Source organism: Prionailurus bengalensis, chromosome F2, assembly GCF_016509475.1.
Source record: "Prionailurus bengalensis isolate Pbe53 chromosome F2, Fcat_Pben_1.1_paternal_pri, whole genome shotgun sequence".
Taxonomy (NCBI): Eukaryota; Metazoa; Chordata; class Mammalia; order Carnivora; family Felidae; genus Prionailurus; species Prionailurus bengalensis.
Genome location: NC_057353.1, coordinates 80702917 through 80728891, shown reverse-complemented (window position 1 = coordinate 80728891; position 25975 = coordinate 80702917). Strand labels below are relative to the sequence as shown.

General features: G+C 45.6%; 1 protein-coding gene across 8 annotated transcripts in view; it reads left to right on the top strand.

Annotated features, from left to right (window-relative positions):
• Positions 1 to 25975, top strand: part of PTK2 (protein tyrosine kinase 2) — a 256865-nt gene that overhangs the window by 2646 nt on the left and 228244 nt on the right. For 6 of the 8 annotated variants that reach the window (XM_043601871.1, XM_043601859.1, XM_043601851.1 and 3 more), the window contains exon 2: positions 23714 to 23810. The exons of the other annotated variants lie outside the window; for them this stretch is intronic. The gene's annotated coding sequence lies outside the window, so the exon portion shown is untranslated. The remainder of the gene's footprint in view (positions 1 to 23713; positions 23811 to 25975) is intronic. 8 annotated transcript variants of the gene reach the window in all.

Genomic DNA, 25975 nt, shown 5'->3' with positions numbered 1-25975 from the left:
CTGGGTGGCTCAGTCGGTTCAGCGTCCAACTTCGGCTCAGGTCATGATCTCGCAGTTTGTGAGTTCAAGCCCCGCGTCGGGCTCTGTGCCGACAGCTCGGAGCCTGGAGCCTGCTTCGCATTCTGTGTCTCTGTCTCTCTCTGCCCCTCCCCTGCTCACACTCTGTCTCTCTCAAGAATGAATAATTAAAAATTGTCTTAAAAGTAGCACAACAAAAGATGAGATTCAAAGTCTTAATTCAATATATAAATCTTGAACCTCTAAAATTAAACATTTTCAGTTTAGACAGAGTTTTAGCTAAAATCTTATTTTAAATCTCAATATAATTAAAAGTTCTATTATTTTTATCATTTGTGAATGAGGGATTTTTTTGCTTGTAAATCAGTAAAGTTCAGTTTCTGTAGTAATTTACTTTGCCTTAAAGCTCTAGCTTAAGAACTTATTTTCATTACTGTATCTTCCCTTATTAAAATCCCTTAAATAGCAAAAAATTGCTCTGTGGGTCTTTGAGAATTTTTACTGATGCCTATATAAATTATTTAAAATGCAAATTTTAAAAAGTTGGGCAAAGTAAATGACCTTATTTGAGTCGATAGTAATAACTCCAGGAAGTTTGTGAATGCAGTAAGCACTCAAATATGAAGCTGCTTCTCTGTCCTTAGAAGGGTCCTCGGTGGGACAGGATGAGGACAGTTCCAGGTCATCTTTGGCTGTACCTGTGTGTCACTGCCTCAACCACCTACATTAAGAAGTTGTTTTTTACTTCCCTTCTGTAAAGCATGTGTAGTAATGGATTCTTTGAACCCTTGAGGTCTTTTTCTCTGTACTGACATTTTGGCAAAGTTTTTTTTTTTTTTTTTTTCCCTTTTTCTTCCATGTCATGACTCCCAAAAGACAGCCTGGTGCAGGAGAAATGCAATTCCTGTCTGTCACTTTCTGGCATTAATTTCTAGGAATTGTGCCAAATCTTACCATTCAGAACCGCATAAAAGTGTTTCTGATTATAAAGTAGAGAAGAAGCCTCTCTGTTCCTATCTATAACAATTGTATTGTTTTTCCTTTTTTTTTTTTTTTTTTGCTAGGCTCTGTGATGGAAATAAAATTCAGATAAGCCTATGTAATTCAACTTTCAGTTTAGATGGACTCTTTAGCACATGTTGTTAATTATAGTCTGATTTGTGTAAGCACTAATGAAATGGTTTTTAGATGAAAGTATGAAATAAATATTTTCACCTGGTTGGCACTGTTCCCACTTTTAAGCAATTGAAGGCCTTTGAGGAGAAAACGAGTACTATCGTCACAAAGCTTACCTGTTTTCAGGACATGGAGGCGTTCACTTACAAGCTTTGTATTTAAAATAATCCTGCCTAGATCTTACTGATATACATTGCCACTTACTGTTAACTCATTTTTCAGAACAAGAAAAGTGACAAAAGTCATCCATTTCAATATTAGCCCCTGACAGGAGAGGACATGTAATGTTGCTGGGCACCCGTGTGGGTACAGTGTGGTGTTGTAGGGGTCACTACCCTTTTGCAGATGAATTAACTCTGGGAGATGGGACCTGAGCCGATTGCTTTTGTGCTGTATCTCCTTTATTCCTCACAAGAGCCATATGCTCACTTTACAGACGAAACTCTGTAAGTCTGGAGGCAGAGTAGCCTGCCGTGGGTCTCTTGGCCCACAGGTGGCAGATCCTGGCTGGTGAGGCCTGCTGGACTTTCTGTGCAGCCTCTGACTAGAGGAGCACTGGTCTTACAGATCCCAATCCAGCCTTCTGAAGTGGGAGCGAACAGTGTGCAAGGGCACAGGAAAGTTTAAGTAGTTACATTTCCTGTTTCAATCTGACCCTTTCATATCGTGAAGTTATGATCTGGCCAACGTAGTGTAGGTAAACGTTTTAATGAACATACCAACATTGTTTAATTATGTTAAATTAATTTAGAGTTTGTTAAATGAAAATGTGTAATGTATGGTGCAGTGATTGATGCTTCTTATTTGTTAAAGGATATGCTTTGGTAATTTCCACATTTATACAGCTTTTTCATCAGTCACTTTTTCGGGGGGTGTCAGTGACTTTTTCTGGAGGGGTTGTTTATGAATATGGTTTTGTGGGAAGCAAGGAGTAACGTAAGGGAAAAGTAAATGGCACGTTTCTCGTACAGGTTTAATCCCCTTGGAGTAAATCCTAGCATTTATAATCTCTAACACACTGGTGCTCTAGAAATGTTTCTGCAATGAATGTGCTCATTCTCACCGATTTAGAATTTTCCATCCTGCTTTTAAGAGTTGACTTACTCTGTACTCCTTTATTTGGGGCCAGTGGACTAAAACCAAGCTCAGAAGAATCTGGAAAGTTGTATCTTTGGGCTTTCTGTGCCTAGGATCTCCCTTCTGCCTCCATACTCTATCTTAAAAGTTCTGGGGGCGCCTGGGTGGCGCAGTCGGTTAAGCGTCCGACTTCAGCCAGGTCACAATCTCGCGGTCTGTGAGTTCGAGCCCCGCGTCAGGCTCTGGGCTGATGGCTCAGAGCCTGGAGCCTGTTTCCGATTCTGTGTCTCCCTCTCTCTCTGCCCCTCCCCCGTTCATGCTCTGTCTCTCTCTGTCCCAAAAATAAATAAATGTTGAAAAAAAAATTAAAAAAAAAAAAGTTCTGCCATTTGGTGCTTTCGATTCTGTGAGCAGTAGGTGCTTGTTGGGTCTACTTGTGACCAAAGCACCATGAGTTTGTCTTTGAGGGACTGAAGGCAGACTGGTGTGGTTTTGTACCTTCCGTATTTGTAGTGCCTTGTGTGTCTTACAGAATTTAAGCCCCAAGAGGGCAGAAACTTTGTTTCCTGCACTATGGCATGCCCAACGTCCGGCACAATAATACTTGTTGAAGGTGAGAACCCAGGTGTACTAGTGATTGGAGAACTCGTACTGTGTCAGCTGTCCACTGTGTTGTTTGCCTTGGTAAAGAACCTTACCTAAGAACCAAGTAGGACTTGATACGAGGGGACATCGTGGATTATCCGTGTTTCTGCTTTTGTCTGCCTTATTTTAGATTATAGATATTATTAAACTTGAGCCAGGAGAAAGACAGTTCTCTGTCCTTTTACAATTTTCAAGTGTATTTTTTTCCCTAGAAAAAATGATTTTGTCGGAATTGATCATGGGTTCCTTGGGACTCATTCTATGTTCTGAAGACAGAAAATTGCTCAAGGTGACACGAAATGAATGGGGTTTAGAAAAGATCCTTGATTCTCGGTCTCTAGAAGCTCTGATGTATCTTTTGCTAATCGGTTGGATCCATCAGATACTTCACAAGGGTTTACATGATGCCCTGAAACCATTTTAAAAGAGGGGTTTCATCTTCCTAACGCTGTAACGCGAGTTCTGCACTCCAGCTCTCCCTTGACCTGACGAGTCTTTTATGCTGTTATTCAGAGAAAACATTTTGAGTGACGGGTCACCTGCCTCCACTCAGGTAAGGAAAGTCAATATTTGGGTAAAAAGAGTAGCTTGTTCTTCCTCAGCGGGTTCCTCCTAGTCTTGCTGTGTTGCGTGGGGAAGCGCGCGTGCGCATGGTCTCCAGCAAACTCTAGGTTGTTGGCAGAGGCTCTCCAGGTGTGGCCGCCTCGCCTCGCTGTCCCTGGGACCTGGATAGAAATGCGCACGCTCCTGCCCCACCTCTGACCTCCTGAATCACACTGGGGGTGGGGCCAGCCGACTGCTGTAACACTGGGTCCAGGAGCTTTTGTTTCCTGCTGATGTCAGTGAACCTCTACTTGAGAGTGTTTTAAAAGAGATGCAGCTCACAGCAGGCAGAATCTGTGGTTAACGGCAGGGGTGGGTGTATCCCCTGCCCACTTAGGCTGGCCTGGGAGATTGCCTGCACCTCGGGACTCTGAGATATGTTTCTCAGGATTTTCAGGGTCTTGGGAAGACCTCACGACTGATTTTGTTCAGGGATTTTTTTTTAAATTTTTTTTAATGTTTATTTATTTTTGACAGAGAGAGACAGAGCATGAACGGGGGAGGGGCAGAGAAAGAGGGAGACGCAGAATCCGAAACAGGCTCCGGGCTCCGAGCTGTCAGCCCAGAGCCCAACGCGGGGCTCGAACTCACGAACCGCGAGATCATGAAGTCGGACGCTCAACTGACTGAGCCACCCAGGTGCCCCTGTTCAGGGATTTTGAATGTTTTATGCTGAGATCATTTAAGTCTTCTGAATCTTGGTTTGGATTTTAAATGAATAATTTTGCGTTAGGATAGCAGTTTAGATGGCCCCTGGGCTTGTAGCTTTTGGCAAATAGCAGGAGAGTGTGTACATGTGGGTGCGTAGGGTGCACGTTCCCCTGGACATTTTGTTTTGGTGCTGAGAAATTGGCTCACTTACACTGGCGTCAGAAGGGTCTCCAAGTCCTGGGGCGACTCCTAAGCAGCTTTGTGCAAATGGACTCTGTGCCTAGCATCAAAGTCCTATCCAAACTTAATACATTTTGTTTTCCTTTTGCCTCTATTTCCTAAGAAAAGGGCTAGATAAAAGTTAGTATACAAACATGGGAGTGGTGATGTGCCTCCTGTTGGTCGTGTCCTATGCAGAGTCAGACGCACCTGTTGGCAAATAGAATATGGTTAAGCTCAGGGACAAGGACTCGGTATTATCCTGTGCGTGTCTGTGGGTCTTTCACAGCTTGCTCGGACTGCTGTAGTAGGTTGGCCCTCAGTAGTTTGTTTAATGATTGAAGAAGAGTCTGTCCTCCTGCTGGGGGGACCTCATGGTCTTCAAGTATGTGAAAGTTGTCACAAAGGTGGACAAGACAAATTAGGGATAGACAGGTAGAGTTAAGTGTACTGTAATCTCAAAACGAAGTACAAAGGATGTTTCCACATACCTCCTCTGGCCCCCATCAAACTTTGGTGGTACAGCTTTGTGACAGAGAAAAAAATAAATGAGCTGGTGGGAAGACACAGTCTGGAACAATTGCTTTCTCCTTAAATTGGTCAAGTGAAGTTGAAGTTCTAGTTCACGGTCAGTTGTAGACCCTGACCCCCTTAAAGGTACTTCTGCACACCTGGCCCACAGCGGCTTCTCGGTATACGGAACGGAGGCTCCATCCATTGTCCGTCTTCTCTCTGATTACTCCTTCAGCCCCGGTCTCTGGTCTCCCTGCCGTCTCCCCTCCCTGCCCCTTCTGGTGGTTTCTGGTGTGTTGCTGCCTTGTGGTTTTAAATAACCTTTTCCTGGTTGCAGTGAGGTTGCATATCTTTTTATGTGTTTACTGGCCATTCGGATTCACGGTTTTGCAAAATGCCCATTTTTTCTATTAGGTTAGTTTTAAATTGATTTGTAGACTTTATACGTTCACGACACATTCTTTGTTGGGTGCGTATTTTGCCACTGTCTCTTCCCACTTAGTCATACGCAGTTTCACTAATTCTGTGGTTTTGTTTTGTTTTGTTTTTGATGAATAGAAGTTCTTAAATTTAGTGCCATTTATCAGTCTTTTCCTTTGTAGTTGATGCTTTTTGTTTCCCTACCCTGAGGTCACGAACTAATTCTCCTTTACTTTCTAAATGCCTTTTTGTACTTTCGCTTTTACCCTTTAACTTTATCATCTCGTGGAACTGGTTTTGGTGTATAGTGTGAAGAAGGGACGCAACTTCATCAGTCTGGGGACATTTAGTTGTCCTAACTCCATTTACCAAAAAGATGGTCTTTAGGGGCACGTGGGTGACTTAGTCGGTTAAGCATCCAACTCTTGATTCGGCTCCAATTATGATCTTGTGGTTTGTGCGTTTGAGCCCCATGCTGGGCTCCACAATGACAGCACGGAACCTGTTTGGGATCCTCTCTCTCCCTCTCTTTCTGCCCCTCTCTCTTGCACTGAAAATAAATAAGTAAACATTAAAGAAAAAAAAAAGATCATCTTCTCCCCAATGCACTTCAGTGCCACCACTGTTGTAAATGAAAGGTCCATGTGTATGTGCCTCAGTTTCTGGACTCTTTGATTCCATTGGTACAGCCCACTTTAAGCTGTCTGAATCTCTGCAGGTCTGTAACAAGTCTTATCGTGGAGCTCTTCCCACCTGGGTTCCTCTTTAGGCTTACCTTGGCCATCCTTGACCCTTTGTAGATCTGTATCTGTTTTGGAATCACTTCTTAACTTCCAAAAAAATTTCTCCCTGATGTTGCTTGGGATGGTATTGAATATGGTCAATGTGTAGAGAGTTGTTTCTAGTTTTGAGTTGTTACAAGTAAAGCCTATGAATAATTTTGTCCAAGTCTTCATGTGGACATAGGCTTTCATTTCTCCTGGAATGGCTGGCTCTAGGACTGTCATGGCTGGACCATATGGTAGGTGTATGCTTGACTTTTTAAGAAGGTGTCACACTCTGTTCTGGATGGATGGGCCATTTTCCATTCCTCCCAGCCTTGTGGGAGAGTTCCAGTTGCTCTGGATTGTTGGGGCAACACTCGGTGTGGCTAGTCTTCTGGCTTTGGCCATTCCGATAGGTGTGTCATGGGCTTTTTTTGTGGTTTCCCTTGTTTCCCAAATGCCTAATGATGTTGAGTATCTTTTCGTAGGTTTTTTGCCACTCATATACCTTCTTTGGTATTCAAATCTTTTGCCTATTGATTTTTTTCTTATTGGTGGGTTCTTTATATACTCTGGACATAAGTCTTTATTAGATCATGCTGTGCCTGTCTCTCATGTTGCAGCTTGTTTTTACACTCTCTTAACAGGGTCCTGAAGGACAGAAGGTATGAATTTTGATGACGTCTCGTGTATCAACTTGTTGCTTTATGGACTGTGCTTTTCTAGTGTCGTAGTTATGAAATCGTTACCTAATCCTGGGTCACAAAAGTTTCCTCCTGTGTCCTCCCCTCCCCCCTCCCCTCTAGAAGAGTTTCGGGCTTTACATTTAAGTCTGTGATTCATTTTGAGATCCTTTTTATTGATGGTGTGGGATATTATTTGTAGGATTCTTCATTTAATCCTCATTATTTGTAGGACTCTTTTGAGGCATAGAATAAAGATGTAGCCCCTCTAGAGAGTATATTATTTTCTTTTTTGCTTCAACCAGTTTGGGATCACCTTAAACCAAGTGCAGACCTGGACCACCTGATGCTGGAATTTTACTGGAGAGATGATTCACTGCTGGTTTCTCTTACCTTGAGCTGTTAGCCTTTAGGGTCATGCTCATGGAGGTAGGGGTTTTGGTAGACATGTTGGGGGATCTGGCCTTTGATTCCTATTTCCCTGTTGTAAAAATGAAAGTTGAAAACGTTCAGAATTGGCAGGTGACTTCAGGGCAAAGGTGGTTTCTGTGCTCGTTTATCTCTTTGGGTTCCTGAGTTCAGTTTAATTTTGGCCCGGTATTTCCTTGTTGTCAGTTTCCGGTTGCTTTTAAGATTTTTAAAGTATTCTCTCCATGTTTTTGATAGTCTTTTTCAGGGGAAGGGTTGGAGCCAATAACCTGGCCTGTAATTGAGGAGCCAAGGAAAATTCTTTATCATTTTCCTGCAGTGTTTGGAGTCTAGCCTTGGATCTGTGTCGCCTGCTGTAGTTGCTAGCCACATGTGGCTATTTAAATTAAAATCAAGTAAAAGTTCTGTTTCACAGTCACACTAGCCCCAGTTCGAGTGCTCGGCACCCACATGTGGCTAGTGGCTACCCCACTGGACACTGCTGAGTTGGAACATTTTCATCATCATGGGACATTCTCTTTGACGGTGCTGGCCGGGCTCTTGAGAACCTCATCAGGGATTTGCAATGGTACGTGGGTCTGCCCTGGAGAACCTCCAGTACAGGTATCCTTGCTGCTGCAAGGTTGACTTTTTCTGGAGTCTGTCTGCAGCTACAAGAGCTGGACAGATGGTCGAGCCCCTTTCAAAGGCTTGTCATGGAGCCTTTCCGTAGGTGCAGTTTGGGTTCTTGGGGTGGTGGAGGTGGGATAACGGGAAGATGTGGTGCGTTGAGTAGGAAACCATGAAGTACTGATACTTACACATATCTGCCTTGTGGTTACTGTGGGCATCTGATTCAGTTTTGTTTATAAAAAGTAGCATTAACTTGAAAATTATCAAAATTAAGTAATGGGTCAGAAATTACAAAATATCCCTCCCCTCAGGTCTCCGGTATTAGTGAGTGAAGATTCTAGGTGTTGTAGTTTGTGTAAGGAGGCAGGTCTCCTTGATGGAAAGAGCATCTTATTTAGGAAACAGAAGGTCTGGGTTCACACATTGGGGCTTTGCCTTTAGTCATGTGACTTCTGACACTGTCCTTATCTATAAAGTCTAGTATCTGTAATCTCAGCCTTTGAGGCTCTGTGTGCAGTTACTGTGTAAAATGCTGTACAGATGTGACATGCTGGCCCAGCTGACCCTTGTACAGTGCAGGGGTTTAGGGCACTGACACCTGTATAATGAAAATTCGCAGTTAACGTGTATTTTGTTAATTTCTTAAATGTTTACTTATTTTTGAGAGAGAGAGGGACAGTGCAAGCAGGGTAGGGGCAGAGAGAGAGGGAGACACAGAATCCGAAGCAGGCTCCAGGCTCCGAGCTGTCAGTACAGAGCCCTACACGCGGGGCTCGAACCCATAAACCACAGGATCATGACCTGAGCCGAAGTCGGACACTTAACTGACTGAGACACCCAGGCACCCTTTCTTAAAAAAAACATTTTTTTTAATGTTTAATGAATGTTTTGTGTGTGTGATATGCTATATTCTCATAATAAAGGAAGCTAGAGAAAAGAGGATGTGAAGAAAATTAGAAGAAAATACATTTACTGGGCAGTATTTATTGAAAACAATCTGTGCAGGGGCGCCTGGGTGGCTCAGTCGGTTGGGCATCCGACTTCAGCTCAGGTCATGATCTCGCGGTCTGTGAGTTCGAGCCCCGTGTCGGGCTCTGGGCTGACGGCTCAGAGCCTGGAGCCTGTTTCAGATTCTGTGTCTCCCTCTCTCTCTGACCTTCCCCCATTCATGCTGTGTCTCTCTGTCTCAAAAATGAATAAACATTAAAAAAAAAATTAAAAAAAAAAATCTGTGCAAAAGTGGACCCAGTGGTTCAAGAGTCAGCAGTGTTAAGGGCCTGTCTTGTGCATGGTGTAGTGCCCGTGGGGGCACAGACAGCAGGGCAGAAGGGGAACGATACAGTCCACATGGAGCGGGATACCCACAGTGGGAGTGCCATAGTGGAGTGCTCTGTGGACCTGGAGGGCAGGTCCCCAGTCATGGTCAAGCTCAGAGGCCGGCACACTTTCTCTCTTTAAGGCCAGACGGTAAATGTTTCAGGCTTTGTGGGCTACATTGGGCCTGTCACAGGTGTGTGTGTGTGTGTGTGTGTGTGTGCGCGCGTGTGTGTGTGAACGACCCGTTAAAAAGGTAAAAATCTTTCTTAGTCAAGAAACCACACAAAATCTGGCTGTGGGCCAAATGCTGTGACCTCCGCAGGTCTGGCTGTCTGCGGGAGTCACAGAAATACCGCGGACGATGGGAAGCAGGCGGGGCCTCCCGGAGGACACACCCCGTGGAAGGGTGCGGAGGTGGGAGGCTGGGGTTTGTGGAACCGAATGCTGGCGCCGGTGTTAGGGAGTACAGGGTGGGTTGGGTAGAGGAGGAGGTGAGGTTGATACTGTCTGCAGGATCAAAGCAGTGCGCGCCTGACTCTGACGGGAGCCGACTTCTATGGCAGGAGGATGGTTGCACCGAGGACAAGGGTCGGGCAGGGAGGTGTCGCCAGGGTGCACTTCAGAAGGCAGAGGGACCAGACCCTTGTCATTAAGGAAGTGGCTGCCTGGTGTCGCTCAGCTAGTAAAGTGATGGGCAAAGTTCAGATGGTCTGATTTAACAGCCTGTGTTCTTTTAATTATACAATTACGTTGTACACACAAGTGAAGAAGGCCTTAATTAAGGGCACGACTGAGGAACTGTAGAGAGGGCTGATTTGAAGCCTGTTTCTGAGTCTGTCTCCCAGGCTCTGACCAGGGAAATGAGGAGGTAGGGCCGAGAGAGGGGGTGTCCAGGGCAGTTCCAGGATGGCTCTCGGATTTCTCGCTTGGTAAAAAGTCTGCAGAGACCTTTTTGCTTTTAAGTGCCGCCTGGTCAGACTGTTGCTTGAAGAGACAGTGCTCTCTCCTAGGTCCGTGAACCGCAGGGACGGAAATCAGAAGTGTGTGTGCACACACACCAGTTGTTGTCCCTGGGAGGGTTCGCCCGGGCTTTTGTCAGAGTATCAAAAGCGAGCCCGCCCCAAGGGGGGACCCCTCCTGTTGTTAGGTTGTAGGCCTCTGACAGCCTCTGTGCAGGTGTGAGGCTGTAAGGGAAGGCTCAGCATCCAGATCCCAGGACTCTTACCTTAAATGTCGTACATCCCAGACTGCTGCATAAAACACAAGCACAGGCAGCTGTCTCCTGAGCCGAACTGTACCAACTGGCAATTAAGACTTCTCCCCTGGCCTCCCCTCCCCCCTCCAAAAGATGAAACAAGGCACAGTTTTGGTCCACAGAAGGCCAGCCGGGTGTTTGGCACTTTGATTGCCATGGATGTTTCGACATGCTGCCGTGTGTTAGGTAAAGCTGAAGTTTATAAACTGTTAGGCATATCTTAATAGTCACATGGCTATGAGAGCTGGACCAGTGTCACTTTTAGTGGGCTCTGTTAACTCCAAAACGAGTGTAGTTTTTCCATCCACTGAGAAGTGTGTTAATAGTTAATGGTTGTAAGACAGTACTGAACTCACGTTGTTATGGTTAGCTCTTAACGTCAACGGAATGCAGGAGGAGCTGGGAAGCTGGTGGTTAATGTTTGAAATAGCACCAGGCGGGTTAATCTGGTGTTCTGGGGTCTAAACTGGATTGGTTCACATCTGATCAACATTATTATATGCAGTTTAGAATTACAGATTTCAGATTATGGTAATCCCTACAGGGATTTGCTGTATTGGGTGATATACGGCTGCTCTATAGGAGATGAATCTTAGAGGGGAGAGTTTGCAAATGGGTGTATGTCTGGGAAAGTTTCCTTTTTCCTATTAAGAAAAATTGTGACCTCCATTAAGGGCCAAGTGTCCTGAATGGCAGAGATGTAAGAAATGCTGGAATTTGGTGATGGTGTAGAAGTTAAAAGTGAAAAACCTCAGGCTCTTTAAGGTATCACCCTTAAGAGTTCATGCTGGGGATCATTGTGATTCCAGTATAGGCAGAACATTTGGAATCTCCTTGGCTGTGTCATGGCAAAAAAAAAAAAAAAAAAAAAAAAAAAAAAGCTTGCTTTCTGCTCTGGAAAAAATACACGAGTTGTATCCTAAGGTGTTGACATGATAGAACAGGTGGCAGGAGTAACTGAGTTTAAGTGCCAGTTGTCTACAGAAGCATTAGTTTTTGACAGGTCACGATTGAGTGTTTGGTGGGGGAAGAGTTGATGTTTGATTTTCATCCGTCCTTTGAATCTGTCCTTTCAACCATTTCATTGGAAATTGTAAACTTTTCCATGGGTTGTCTGTCCCCTGTTTTATATAGTCTAGGATTTTAGAAGTGGATCTAAATTTAGGGACCATCTAGTCCAGAGTTCTCACTTGAGAGTTGAAGAAATAACCCAGAGAGGGTACCTGGCTCTTTGATGTGAAGGAGGGGACTCTCGAGAGACTCTTAGCTCTCCTGACTTTCAGCTCACTGGTGATGTTTTCAGTGGGTGAGGAGGGTGTGAAGGCAGCTTATGAAACTCATGTTTCCTGTTAATTGTCAGGAGATTGAAAAAAAAATGGATGTAATTGACAGGTGCATAAGAAGTGGAGATCATTGAATCTGTCGCCCAAACTGTGTCCAAGTGGTGTGTGGTTTGCATCCACATGATCTTGGATATCGGAGCAATGACAAAACAAGTCTTACACGTTCGTATGTTCTGGGTTGTAAAGGCTAATAGTGCCCATTCTTCTCACTCATCTATTGAAACGTTTTCACGAGGCACTCTTGAGCATCTACCCTGACGGGGATTCGTTCAAAAGAAGAGTCTTGGGCGCCTGGCTGGCTCAGTGCGTAGTGCATGTGGCTCTTGATCTCAGAGTCGTCGGTTCGAGCCCCCCGTTGGGTGTAGAGATTACTTAAATAAGTAAATTTAAGAAAAAGAAAGAAAGAAAACAGTCACTGCCTGAAAGTAGTGTGCTTAAGAATCACTGAGGAGAGTGGGTTAGAAATGCAGATGCCTGGTGTCGTCCCCCGGAGGTGTTGAGTTATCGCTCCTGATGTGTAAGCCGGTCACCTGCATTTTAAACTAGCATCCCCACATGCAGAGAAACACTGCTGTAGTGTTGGTGAAAATACACCGTAAATCATCAAGATCTGGAGTTTGGGAGGCCCTAAGACTGCCTGCAGGTTCCATGGTTCACTAGAAGGACTGACAGAACCCAGAAAAGCCATTGTACGGTTTATTACGGTGGTTTATTACGGTGCAGGGACTCAGGCAACAGTCAGCAAAGGAAAGGTGCACGGGGCCGAGTCCAGGGAGGAGCACGCGTGAGCTTCTGGGTGTGCTTCTCCCAGGGCAGCCGTGCCGATTTCTCTTGGCACCCGTGCTGCCAACCGGGGAAGCTCACCTGAGCTCGGTGTCCAGGGTATTTCTTGGTGGTCGGTCGCATAGGCACTGCCCTGCGTGGTTGAGTTTTACCCTCCAGTCCCTCCAGAGATCGAGCTGGTGTTGTGTGTCCCAAGCCTCACTGGAAATCACATTGTTAGCGTAGACTAACCTTGGGTGTGACCCACGGCCCCCAGCTAAGCAAAGACAGCCTAGTCAGACAGGAGGTTCAGAGGGCTTACAGGTGACTTCCCAGGAACTGGGCAATGGCCGAATCTTTCTTCGGGCAAGGTTAATCTTTTATCGTATGAAGCCTAAGAAAGCGCATTATTATTTATTTCTGTCATTACCGGAGAGTTCAAGAAATTACTGCTTTTAGGCGGAAGATATGTTACAACCACATGTGTATCATTTAGCGCACAACTAAAATACCAGAATTTCTGCACATGGGTGAAGATGTCTCCAGAAGTGTGTTATACTTGACGCCTGTCGTAATGTTTTCATCAGGAATTTGAATACAGATCAGGAGGTAATGCTGGGAGACTGTTCATTTTTAGAATCAGGACTTAAAAATATTTCGACAGGTTGTAACAGAGTGCTAAAATCAACGAGGTAAAATTTATCAGGAATAAAAGTAAAATGGCAGACCTACGTTGAAAAGAAAAAAACAGCCGAGAAGCTAAAGATGTGTGAAATATGCCTTAGCTGTACCTGTGCGCAGAAGATATGGGAAGCTGGCTGAAAGGGATTGGCAGGCTTCTCTGTAAAGGGGCAGATGGTAGATATTTTAGGTTTTGCAGACTAATAGGCAAAATGAAGGATATTATGTAAGGACTTATGTAACAAGAGAACACAAATTTCTACAACATTTTTACTGACAGAATTCCAAATAATAATTGAGTGTGTGTGTGTGTGTGTGTGTATGCATGTATATGTATGTATTTTATAATACAGGCCTACTAAGAAGAATGGAATTCTTTTTTAGGGGGAGGGTTGGATAATACTTTTCTTAATTGGAGTTCAAACTTCGTGTTCCCTATCATCAGAATCAGTTACAAATGTTCATGTCTTAATGCTGATCTGCAAAGGAAGTTTTAGACACTTCATCTTTAAAAATGTCTTCATACTGATAGGTGCTCTCAGATACTGATATCAGGTTGGAAGTATATCATTTTAATTTAGCATATTCGTTGTTTGGCAGACACAGAATTCCATTGGATTCTTTTTGATATTTGGCTTTTAGCGTGTCATTACATTGCAGATTAATCTCTTCTAACTGACGGTTAGATGGAAGGACCTCAGTTCCATAGTGAATGAAGAGGGTTTGGAAATACGTAAATTTTCATTGTATTTGCATCAAGGCTTAAAAAATGCTGCTGGAACTGTAGTTTGAATTCAGAAAATCTATCTGCTGCAAATTTGTGTGGGGTTGGAAATCCTGCCTGCCTCCCTTTTTAACTTTTTTTTTTTTTTAAGATTTTATTTTTAAGGAATCTCTATACCCAATGTGGAACTTGAACTCACTACCCCGAGATCGAGGGTCGTGTTGACTTCAGACTCAGCCAGCCAGGCACCTGTCTCTTTTTAACTTTTGATGGCATGGGAAGTGTGTTATTCCACGGGACGTTACTTGTGATTGAGATGTTTGTGGCCGCTGAAATGACTTCACTATGGAAGTCCCTTGTGTAAGCACTGTTGTGCCTTGTAAATTTAGGTTGAGTTCATTGAGAAATGTTAACAAGTGTGAGCAAAAGCTGATTTCCAAAGCTGTGGTAATAACTGAAGGAGGGTCTTTTTGTTCAGAAAGATTGCATCTTGGCTCTGACGTAAGTAAAGCTCTCCCACAAATCATCCAACTGCTGTCTGTAGGACAAGTCAGGATATTGTGATGAAGTTTGCTATTGATACTACTGGTTCAGTGACATGTGGTAGATGAAAATACTTTCCACAAAGCACCTGCTGGTGAATAATACATTGAAGAACGATAGTTTAAATAAGCGTGTTTAAATGCTTTAAGCAACTTACATTTTCATACTCTTTGTAGATTTTCCAGGTAAACCTTTTGTTCTACATGGATTTTTGCCATCATCACTTGTAACACATCTTAGCAGATTCCTCTTCAGGTTGTATGAAATTGGTGTTTTCTCAGTCTCTCTGAAAATATTCTCACCAGCAGCTCCACACAGACTATTCTTAGAGGCCAATTCTTCAGTCACATTGACTCCTTGAGTGAACAGCCGGGCAATATGGGTAACACCTGTTGACTCAGCAGCGACCAAGGGAATCAGCTCAGTCATGTGCCTCGTTCCTTAACTGTCCGTGTTACTCTGATGTCCTCATGTCTGAGCAACTGTTCTTCTGGAAGGCTAGTAGTTGTAAACAAGTTTACTTTTCCTCAACACATTTCCTCCACTGTTCAGCCAAATGTGATCTAATGAACTCCTTGTCATCCATGTAAACAGACCGTTTAGGGTTTTGAGCAGGGAAGTGACGCCATCTGAGTTAGATTTGGAATCGGCCCGCCATGTTGAGCGTATGCACTAGGGTGGCAAAGTGGGGAGCGAGGAGGCCTGTCCTGTGGTGCTGTAGTCGTTGGAGTGGGTGATGATGGTGGCTCACGTCTGAATGGTGTTGGTGAGCCTGATGGCAAGGGGACAGTGTCCGGGCCAGTTTTGTGGGAAGAACCAGCATGATTTGCTGAGCAGACTGGATGCGGAATGTGGGAGGAAGAGAAGAGATGGGGATGACATCCTTTGTTTCCAGCCTCAGCAGTTGGAAGGAGGGTGTTGTGAACAGAGAAGACTGTGTAAGAAGGTTTGTAGAGGGGAAGGTTAGTCAGCACCTGAGCTTTGGGGTGTTGGACGTTCTATTCAGTTCTCTTTGGTGGTGTTCCGCTTCTCCAAGTGACCTAGAAGCTGGTCCCAGCATAGGCTGTATCTGCAGGGTTTGGTCATGAAAACATAAGCCACTCTAGATTTTTCTTTCTTTTCTTTCTTTCTTTCTTTCTTTCACATTTATTTATTTTGAGAGAGAGAGAGAGAGAGCAAGTGAGTGGGGAAGGGGGAGAGAGAGAGAGAGAGAGAGAGAGAGAGAGAGAGAGAGAATCTCAAGCAGGCTCCGCACTGCCAGTGCAGAGCCTGATGTGGGGCTTGATCTCACAACCGTGAGATCATGACCAGAGCTGAAATCAAGAGTTGGGTGCTCCACTGACTCAGCCACCCAGGCACCCTGCTAGATATTTCTCAATACAGGGAATCAGAATCCATCACTACTGTTGGGAGTGCTGGCAGAGTTCAAGAGAGTAAATTTTTTTTTTTTCATTTTGCCAATCTTGCCTCTTACTATTTAACTCCAACCCTGAGTTGTATCAGGCAGGGGTTTAGGGAAATGTAGCTCTGCCCTTTCCTCACTGATGCACAGAAGGCAGAGGTGGTGTCCATGACGTGGTGTTGGCAACAGTCGGTCCAGCACAACAGTGGGACAGCTGGTCTGAGCTAGAGATACGAGTTTTAAGGTTGTTAGCATAGAAACAGCATTTGAAGTGAGCTTACCAGGGAGGTAAGCATGGCTAAGAGGAGAAAGGACAGAGCCTTGGGACAGTCTGGAATCACCTGGTTTGAAGATGAGGGGAGAGCATCTGTGAGGTAAGAGGAAAATCACGAGACGGGGCGTGGGAGATCAGTTCTTGCCAGTTGCTGCCGAAAGGTCGAGACCTGAGCAGTAGTGATGGGGTCGAGCAGTGCAGTGGTTATTGGTAGTCTCGGACGGAGAACTTTCCGTGGAGTGGTGGGGGCCAAAGTCAGTGGGTTTAAGAGATAGAAGGAAAAGAAGATTTTGTGATATCAAGTATGTTATGTGTGCTTGTTTGTAGACTTATTTGTACAGTAGCTGTTTTCAAGTCCTTATGGGCTATTCTGACATTTGTTTCATCACGGTATTGGCTTGTCTTGATTTTCTTTTCCCGTGGGAATTGTTTTCCTGGCTCTTCCTATGCTGGATAAGTTTGGGGTGTGTCCTCCACATTTAGGGTATCCTGTTAGGAGACTCTACGTCATATTTAAATCTGCTGGTTTGAGTTCCAGCCTAGCCTTCCTTCCTGCTACAGTTCACTTTTCAGAGTCATCAGGTGGTTTCTGCAGTTATTCTGCCCAGGGTTTCTGGTTGCTCCCTCGCTCTTCCTTCGCTAGATCTGGGACCCTTTGCTTTGCAGACCGTTCCCATCACACAGGTAACGATCTCCAGTTTCAGCTGGATTCTGTCAGATGCCCAGAGGACTGTCTCTCGTGATCAGCCACCACTCCCAGGCCCTGCAGCAGATTTCCTTCTAAGTACTTCTTGAATTTGGCTCACGGTTCGTAGCTGTTGGTTCTTGTGAGTATGAAGGGTTGCCTTGTTTTGAATATATTAACTGTGCCTGTTAATTAATTTGAGTAGAATGGTGATTTCTTTTCATATTTTTAAGCTTTTGTACAGTAGGATTTCTGGGGACATCACGTGTAGTGTAGACTAGAAGGGTGGTTAAGAATGGGTGCTGGACAGGTGTGCTTTGAATTTCAGATTCGGTCCTCGCTTCCTGTGTGTCCACCCAGTTACTCAAGCCCTAAATCTCTTTGTCTGTTAGGTAGAGATTATCGTAACTCTTTTATAAATGTGATATACCGTGGCTCTTGGTATCTGGCCAGTCTTAGTAATAATCGCTTTTTAGGGAAGAATCAGCCCAAGGTTCAGCAAATACTGTTCCTAACAATGTAGCTGTTTCTGCTGTGGGAATTTAAAAGCTGATCTTAATCGTTCCCTCCTGAGTTTGTCCAGCGTGTCTAAGAAGCGGAAGCAGTTTACATTCGGCGTTTACTCTGCGTGTACGACAGGCAGTGGTTGTTGCTGTTGCTAATACTGGCTTTTCAGAAAGGAGTAACCTTGCCTCTTCTCTTCCTTTAACGTATTCGTGTTGTCAGTAGCTTACGACCTCTTGGATGGCAGACCCCGTACCATGCACTGGCACAGAGATGAAGGGGATGTGGTGACCTATGACCTTTGAGCTGCTCCACAGTCTCGTAGTAGAATGTGTTTGGCCAGAAAATTATTTTGAGGCAAAAAGAAGCTTTTGTCTGCCCTGATCATTCTCATAATCGTGTTCATGTTCTTTATATGTCTTTGGTTTTCCAGAAAGTTACTTCTGACCTGTGTCCTTTCAGAACACAGGTTACAGCTTGTCAGAGTGCAGAAGCTGTCGCTAGACTGAACTTAGAGGAAGGGACACCTGTGTGAAGTGGTTGTCTAGTTTGTAAGTTAGAGACCTTCACAAACGATTTAAATTGTTAGGATGTTGCACATTAAGAAATAATGGACTTGGGCTTTATTTGGCAGCTAGCATCACCGACCATTCCTTTGCCAGGGGCTCAGCCTACATGCTTGCTTTAAACCAGATATCTAATAATTTGTCAATATGTCATGTTGAATATTACTCAACTTTACTTTAGAATTTTCCTGTCGTGTTTGCTTTGGAAAGCCCAAACCGTGTCCAGTGATAATAACAGTGATAATATCTGGTTAACTTGGGAAGCCAGAGCAGCATCAAGATTTTTTGGGGGGGGGGCGGGGAGCAAGTGGGGAAGGGGCAGTGGGGGTGGGGAGGAGAGAGAGAATCTTAAGAGAGAGAGAATCTGACACGGGGCTCTATCCCATGACCATGAGATCATGACCTAAGCCAAAGTCAAGAGTCAGATGCTTAACCAACTGACCCCCCCCCCCCCACCACCTCATCCCTAGCATCATGGTCCTAAGAGTGCTAATAAGCAGGTATTTGAATGCCTGGTCTCTCCCTTGTTTGCTGTGTGACCTTGGAAAATTTCTTAACTTTTTTTGGACTTTGTTTTCTCGTACGTAAAATGGGAAAAGAGTAGTAACGCGTGAGGATTAAGGAGCTGGTGCTTATGGGGCGCCTGGGTGGCTCAGTCGGTTGAGCATCAGATTTTAGCTCGGGTCATGATCTCACGGTTTGTGGGTTTGAGTCCCGTGTCGGGCTCTGTGCTGACAGCTCAGAGCCTGGAGCCTGCTTCAGATTCTGTGTCTCCCTCTCTCTGCCCCTCCCTTGCTTGCACTCTGTCTCTCTCTCAAAAATAAATAAACATTAAAAAATAAAAAAAGGAGCTGGTGCTTGTGAAGCACTTGGGACAGAGCCGTGACCCCACCCCCTCCACAGACGCCGCCGTCCCTGTCGTCAGGGCGAGTGAGAGGTGGCCTCAGGGACTGTCCAGGTTGGACTGCGCACTGAAATGAAAACACTGTAAGCAGGTGTCGATGGGAAGTCTGCTGTGTGCTAAGGAAGCTCAGAGTCAGAGTGCGCTGCAGCTGGTGGGACATCTTAGTTTGCATGTTAGAAGGGAAGACAGTTCAGACCAGCCCAAGCATCTCTGAGCAATCCGGGCGCCCCCCAGGCATCTCTGTAGACGTATCTTAAATGTACCCACTCAGGCCAAAAAGGTAGAGAGTATCCATCTTAGAAATATCATCAAGGAACTGACAATACGTTTCATTGTATAATGAGCCAAGTTTAATTTTTCTGTGCCTGGGGCAAAAGAATTTAAGCATTTTAAGTATACTAGTTTGGGAAATATCTAGTTTTCTGCCCTATTGGAACAATGTCAAATTTTTATGCTTATGTTTTATCAGTTCCATAGTTAAAAAGCATAGATGCATATTCTCAACAAAGACCAAGTTGTGCAGTACGTAGGAGTGCTGGATGTGGCCCTGCCGTAAGGTCCCGCCCGCTGCGCAGGTAGCAGGCAGGCAGGAGGCTGAGTGCTGATGAAGTGCAGTGTGGCTGTTTGCTTGAATTCTCCTAAAATACAACAGGAAGCAAAAGGCAACTAGAAGGCACTCCAAGCCAGCGTATATGTTCAGTTATTCATCATTAGGCCTTCGTGCATCAAGTACAGGTTTACTGCTTCTGCAGACATGATTGGGTGTTTGGTCCAGTCTACGCTGTTACTTGTACGGGAAGACGTGGGAGGAATCGGGCCCTCCTGCCTTTGTACTTAGCAAGGAGAAGAAAGCCAGTTCCAGCTGACTTACAAGATTTCCATGAATGACATTTTTAGGATTATAGTCCTAACAGCAAAGAGCCCCCCCTCCCCCCAAAAAAGAAAAAGGCAATAAAAAAAGGGCTTTTGTCTAAAAAGCGAATGTTACTTAACCTGCTGCAGCCACTGGGGCTTTCTTGACCCTCACTTTGCTGTATTTAATAGTGCCTAAATTATTTATCTGAGATGCATGTCCTCAGGCTGCAGAGCTAAAAGAGGCCGTCATCGTGCCCAGAATCTTGCTGTTTGGGTGGAGGAAGACTCTGACAGGTGAGATTTAACATCTGCTCTACTGTGTTGAACAGGAAGCTACACCACGGGAGTCCTTCGAGGCAGGGTCGTGTCTCTCTTGTGCATCGCCATGTCACCCAGTGCTTGGTGTAGTGTATGACATGTGTCGGTCACTCCACAGATGCCCGTGTCCCATGAAGGAGTGCTGAGGGGGTGCAGGAGAGAGGCATCTCACCTGGGGGCGGAGCACGGCTTGGGCCAGGGTGAGCCAGGGGAGGAGGATCGGGTAGAGGGGGGTGAAGGGGCCCGGTGGAGGTGTGAGAGAGGCCACAGGTGGTTCTGTAAATTGCAAATGGCTTAACTTTATAGGATTCATGCGAGATCAAGTGAGAGACTGGGCTTGATCAGTCAGGGACCGACAGGTCATATCAAGGAGTTGGGATTTTCCCTTCTTCAAAAGTAAGAATTCTAAAGTTCCAGAAACCAGGTGTCCTAATGTCCAGGCTGGCACTGTTTTCACATCACACAGCGCATGTAATGTCAGAAAAGTACCCTCGGGTCTTGGGTTCCATTGGGGATAGCTGGACTGTTAAAGTTTTGTAAGCCCTGGATGAACTTTTCATCTTTTGGGAAGAATGCGGATATAGGATAAATGTTTGTTTTCTCGGGGGGCAGGGCGGAGTTGAAACTCTGAAGGTTAGCAAAGGCCGTATGTCTTTGATTTCTAGCTCTCTAGAAGGGTAGCGGGTATGCATGGTAAACGCTCAGTATGTGATAAGTGCTGTTGTGTGTACTCTTACAGCAGGCATCGTGTTGGGCTCTGAAAAGCAACAGCCAGATGAGAAGTGGTCCTCTCCGGAAGGCCTTTCCAGCCGAGGGAGGGGAGACAAGTCAGTTGGTGCTGGTGGTACTGTGGCTCAGCCCTGTCTGTGGCAGAGGTGTGCGCAGGGTGGTATGGTGCCTGTCTGTCTTTGTTCAGCTGCCCACATTCTTAAGCCTTTGATGCCCTGTTGCTTATTTTCCCCATACTTCCCAGTAGCTTCTTAGTAATGTTTCCACATGGTCCTGTAGACCCAGATTTTGTTCACGTCTTATTTCTGGGAGACGATGTCCTAGAGAGCTCGTTCTCTTCTCTTCTGAGCTGGTTGCTCCTTAGGCCTTTTCTTGTGTTGTCCCTGGTTCCTTTGTTCTCATCTTTAGGCTTTTCTCCAAACTTGGATTTTATGTTTGTGGCAACTCTTGCTTTGTCCTTCTTCACTGACTTCCTCATTTGGGTAGAGTATGTCATCTAGGAGTCAACCACTTTATTTATTTATTTTTTAGTTTATTTATTTTGAGAGAGAGAGAGAGACAGCATGAGCAGGGGAGAAGTAGAAACAGAGGGAGAGAGAGAGAGAATCCCAAGCAGGCTCCGCACATCAGCCCAGAGCCTGATGTGGGGCTCGAACTCATGAAACCATGAGATCCTGACCCCAACTGAAATCGAGAGTCAGACATTTAACTGACTAAGCCACCCAGGCACCCATAGGTGTTAATCACTTTAAAAAGATGGTACATTCGGGGCGACGGGGTGGCTCAGTCGGTTAAGTGTCTGACTTCGGCTCAGGTCATGGTCTTGCGGTTCATGGGTTTGAGCCCCACGTTGGGCTGTGTGCTGACAGCTCGGAGCCTGGAGCTGCTTCGGATTCTGTGTCTCCCTCTCTCTCTGCTCTTCCCCCGCTTGCACTCTGTCTCTCTCTCTCCAAAATAAATGAACATTACAAAAAATTACATGTAAATTTACACATGGTGCAGTGTCCTTGGGCAAGGTGAAGACAGCCTTCAGCGTTCCCTCCTTTTGAGCAGCACTATACCAACCTGGACTTGCTTCCCCCTCTCCCTCACCATTCTGGCATCTCCCCTCATCGTCATCCTGGGGGCTCCCTTTCCCCTTCTTCATGGAAGCTCCCATTTTGCTGGAAGACTTTCTTCAGTGGCTTTCTGTCACAGGATGCTTAGGAGATCGACTGTGTGGGACCTTGTGTGATTGAAACTTGACTGAGAGTCTGGCTGGGTGTAGAGTTCTGTAGTGGCGTTCATTTTTGCTCATAAATTCAAAGATTGCCCCATTGCCTTGTTGTTTCCATGTTACTGCTTTTGAATTCAGAAGCTGTTCTAATTTATTCTTTGTATGTAATGTTTTTCCCCTCGCATCTTTAGAAGCTCGTAGGAGTTTTAAAATTTGTCCAAGTGTTTTGAAATGTCATGATGGTATACTTCGTGTGGGTCCGTTTTCATCTACTGTTCTGCATATTCAGCTAGTCGCTTCATTCTGGCAACTGGTATTCGGTTCTGGGAAGACTTTTTGGCATTATTGTGCTGAGGTTTTCCTCCCTTTTGTTTTCTTATTTTGTCTTTCTGGAAGTCTTATTATCCAGAAGTTGGCTCTTCTGGACAAAGGTTGTGGTTTTCTTAATACCTTTTTCTCATTATTTATATCCTTCCTTTGCTTCTCCTCTCTCTCTCTCTCTCTCTCTCTCTGTCTCTCTCTCTGTCTCTCTCTCTGCCTTTTTACTCTCTTTTTAGGGAGATGATTTCAGTTTGACTTAACCTTTTTTTAGTTTATTATTTCTGTTTTCAAAAAGATTCCTTAGATTTCCAAGGGCCCTTTTCCTGTTCTTTTAAAAGAGCATCCTATTTTTGTTTATTGATTGCAGTGTCGTCTTATCCCTAGATTGTTGATAGTTCGTGTAGTCTCTGTTTCTTTCAGGTTGTTTCCTTCCCTCTCCTGTCTGACAAGGGACAAAGGTGGGGCCCTTTGACTTCAGGATATTGCTGAAGTGGGCCATTTGTTAGGGGTCCCCAGTGGTAGTATCTTCAGATCTATCTTCTCGGGCTGATCAGATTCCACAGAAATCTTCTCCAGTGTCTTTCTTGCGGAATTCTGACTTGGGAATCTGGGAGCCAAGTGTGAGCCTGCGTGTGCGTGCTGTGGTAGGGCAGCCGGAGAATTCACCATTGACTGTGCGCGTGCGCCGCGATTAACTCCACCTCTGTTTAGTGCAGCTGCGCAGGGTGACTTCGGTCCACGGACGCTCTGCTTTTTCCAGGGAATGACCCCCGTCTTCTGTCGGAGGGAGAGCCACGTGGTGCCTGGCGTCGAGATTGCAGCTTCAGTGGCCTTCCCCGAGTCCTCTGCGTTTGGGGCCGTGCCTTCTTCCTTCCCCCTGCTCTGCCCGCGCTGGTGCTGCTAGGCCCGAGTGCTAGGCCCCTGCTGTGTAGAGGGACTCGGTTCTCCCTGTGTCCGCTGCAGAAGGAGGATCTGGCTCCCGCGGGCCTGCTGGCGCATTTACTACACTTCTCGTCTTTTATAGTTTCTGTTTCTTCCAGGTTTCTTCTTTATTCTGTTTTTTGGGTCTCGGTCTTCCATGTTAGAAGATTTGCTCAGAGCCTCCAATAGTTTGGCCTTTTTCTCCTTTTAGTTCTCCCCGTGCTGTGGAAAACATTTTTAAAAGTACGTTTTTAGTACGATTTTAGTAGGAGGAGGGGGTGAAATGGACGTGCATACTGTCGTTATACCCTGCACTCACCAGCTAACTGTACACGCTGTTAATTTATGGTTTCGACATGTATTAGCAATTTTCAGCTGCTTCACATATGTTTCCTTAACCAGAAGGTAGGTTTGGAGACAGGGACCTGGTGCCGTTTTTACCCCTCGTGCCAGCTCTCGCCCAGTGCGGGGTGGGGGGGCTAGAGGGTGGTGTGGGGAACTGGCTGGGCTGGTGAGCTCAGCAGAGCTTTGAAAAAGTGAAAGAAGGGCGGTTTTCTATATGTGTGTTGTCTCTCCTTGTCAGGTTCTCTGACGACTATGGAAAGAGGAAGGAGAAACTAGGAGATTTTCTTTAAATCGCTGATTGACTTCTTCGCAGAGTTACCGTGGCCTTCAGAACTGTGAGTATAATTCTCTTGCTTGGGTCTTGGTTTTTTGTTCTGATTTTTCTTCCACCTGTCTCAGGGTTTCTTTGGCGTACACTAGGAACAAATAAAAGCTGGTTGATTTTGCAGAGTGTGTGACGTGAGTGAAGAAGTCGAAGTTGTTCTGTGCTGTTCTGTGCGGAGAGAGGCAGGCAGGGCCGCGGTGCTGTCAGCGGTGGTAGTAACGACAGTAGCGACGGCCGAGACACTCTGAGCTCCACCTACTGAGCGGGTCTCCCCACAGCCCCGTGAGTGAGGCCACCTGCGCCCCTGTTTCACGTTTGCCTAACCGGAACAGGTCAGGGGTTACTTTAGTAAACCAGCAAGGCCGGGATTCGAACTCGGCCTGACTTCGGAGCACGTGCTGTTTAGTCGCGTCTTATTCTCATGGGCTCTGGGTTCCTGCCGACTCTTGGCTAACCACCGAGACCCAGCTTTCTCGTCTCTGCTCACTCTTCCTGACTGCGTGCACCTTGCTCTCGCCGACAAAGGGACCTCTCTCCCGGGGTTGTGGCAGACACGCTGTAAGAAATGTGTAATGTGCTCCGCAGTCACACGTGTCAGCGATTCATATTTATTTGGTGGTGTTTCCCCCGCAGAAGCGAGAGGAAAACAGCCCCAGAAATTGGGCTGTTTGTCATTTGTAGCCCTGGTGCTTGTTGTGCGCTCTCTCCGTAGTTGGGAAGTTGTAGGGTTGAGATGCTGTCCCCGTTTGTCTTATGTTCTGGTGGGTCCAGCGGTTGAGCGAGGACAGACAGGTGGTAAAGAGTCGTAAATCTCTCATGAGCGTTTTATTTTACTGACATGTTGCTTTGGTAAAAGCGTCCTGAGCGCAGACTTCATGGATTCAGAATCCATGATGATTTATAACTCTGTTGAACTTGACTTTGGGCAATATCATTGTCTTCGATGTTTAAGGGCCGGGCCCTGGATTATTTTTCCATTTCCTTCTGGGGGTCAGTTCGCTTTCCTTCTTTGTTCCCGTTTCTCCTCCAGACTCACTTTTGTCTCTGTGAGGATTAGGTGTTTCGGGAGGGAAATGAGGTCATGCAGTTTCAGTTTCCAAGTAAGGCCTTCCTACCCTTTTTTCTTGGCTGCGAGAGGTGCTTGCTCTGTGTGCCGGTGCCCTTAGCGGACAGTGTGGGGAGGGCCACGCCCGGCTACTTACATCTGCCGTTGGCCCCCGAGCCCCCTCCATAGTCTGTGTTTCTTCCTATGACAGTGTGTTATATTTATTTGGGTGCGAGTCTGTGTTTCTGAGTCTTTAAGGGCAAAGATTTTATTTCATCTGGCATCTTTTCTGCTTAACCCACACATGGTTTTCACTAAATGTTGGATGAAGGAATATTTAATGTTTGCCACATAATAAGTTCTCTTTTCCTACTAGATTTAAATAAGAGAGAGAATATCAGGTTCATTAGCTGTTAAAAATATTTCGTTGTGGTCGAGCACGGGACCATTTCATGGGGAGGCACTATTTTGGACAAACGACACGAAACTTTGCTCCTTAATGTGATGTGCAGTGACAGGGGATGGGGAGGCAACAAACCAAGAGCCAGTTCATGGCTCACTGGACCTTGGGCCTCAGGACGTAATCTGCTGCTTCTGGTTTGGTGCTCTCCTCCCCCTGTTTGAAAATATGTAAATCCAGGAAAATTACCTTCTAACCAGTCTTCCTATAGTTGTTTCCCCCAATTCTGGACAAATGGTGAGGCCGCACGAGTAAGCCTGGCTTTGCACAGCGTAAACTTCACGATGTGCTGAGATGCGGGTCCCTTGATTTACCTGAGTGCCGTGGTCCCCTGGAGCCCCCGTAGGATGGATCAGGTTCTCTTCGGTTCTTGCTTCGTTGTCGGGTGTTGTGTTAGGAGGCACAAACTTGGGTTGGAGGTGTTTTCCAATCGGAATTCTAGGAAAGCAAGGACAAGTTTTCAGAGGAGTGGAATTGCTGGTGTGTGTATGGACGTTATGTTCAGGGTTAATGGGGTGTAGGGAGGCGGTAGATGGAAAGGAAGGCTGCCCAGAGAGCACAGACCCATTCTGCAAACCCCCATTCTGTGAATAAAGACAGCGCTTGTAGCATCAGGACAGCTGAGAACAATTGACATAGATTGAACCCTGAGGTTCTGTGGCCGTTTATC